The sequence below is a fragment of the Etheostoma spectabile genome, chromosome 3 (assembly GCF_008692095.1).
Source record: "Etheostoma spectabile isolate EspeVRDwgs_2016 chromosome 3, UIUC_Espe_1.0, whole genome shotgun sequence".
NCBI classification, from domain to species: Eukaryota; Metazoa; Chordata; class Actinopteri; order Perciformes; family Percidae; genus Etheostoma; species Etheostoma spectabile.
Genome location: NC_045735.1, coordinates 23,613,778 through 23,614,591, shown reverse-complemented (window position 1 = coordinate 23,614,591; position 814 = coordinate 23,613,778).

The window sequence follows — 814 nt, the reverse complement described above, 5'->3', positions numbered from 1 at the left end:
AACTTTAAACATTATTTCTGGTCCTTTGTATCAAGTCCCCTTCTCATTTGGTTTAGTCCAGTTGTGTCTGTTTGCTGGCATACCTTAGAAAGTGCTATGGAAGAGCCTTGATTACTACGGCTACGCTTTAGTCCCATTATCTCTCATCTTATGAAAACTTGCAGATTAGCTGAAACATACTGCCCAAAGAGTACAGCCTGAATAAGCTACGTGGCAACCTTCTCTCCATCCCATGGGCCGACGACCTGTGAGAGGAACCGCTGGGGTCGGGTGCGCTGCCACATGGGTGGCAGTGAAGGTCAGGGGCCTCGACAGACCAGACCCGGGCGGCAAAAGCTGGCTCTGGGGACATAGAATGTCACCTCTCTGTGGGGTCAGGAAGCGCTACCAGTTAGATCTGGTGGGGCTTACCTCTACGCAGTCTCGGTTCTGGAACCATACTCCTGGATAGAGGTTGGACTCTGTTCTACTTCGAAATTGCTCAGAGTGTAAGATGCTGGGCAAGTGTGGGGATAATGACAAGCCCCCGGCTGAGCGCAGCTGCGTTGGAATTTATTCCGGTGGATTAGAGGGTCGCCTCCCTACGCCTGCGTGTGAAGGGGGGGGGGAACTCTGATTGTTGTTTGTGCATATCCACCAAAGAAGAGCTTGGATTATTTGGCTTTCTTGGAGACCTTGAATGGAGTCCTGTATGAGACTCCAGTGGGGGACTCCATAGTTCTGCTGGGGGACTTCAACGCACACATGGGCAATTATGGAGATACATGGAGAGGTGTGATTGGGAGGAACGGCCTCCCTGATCTGAACCAGAGTG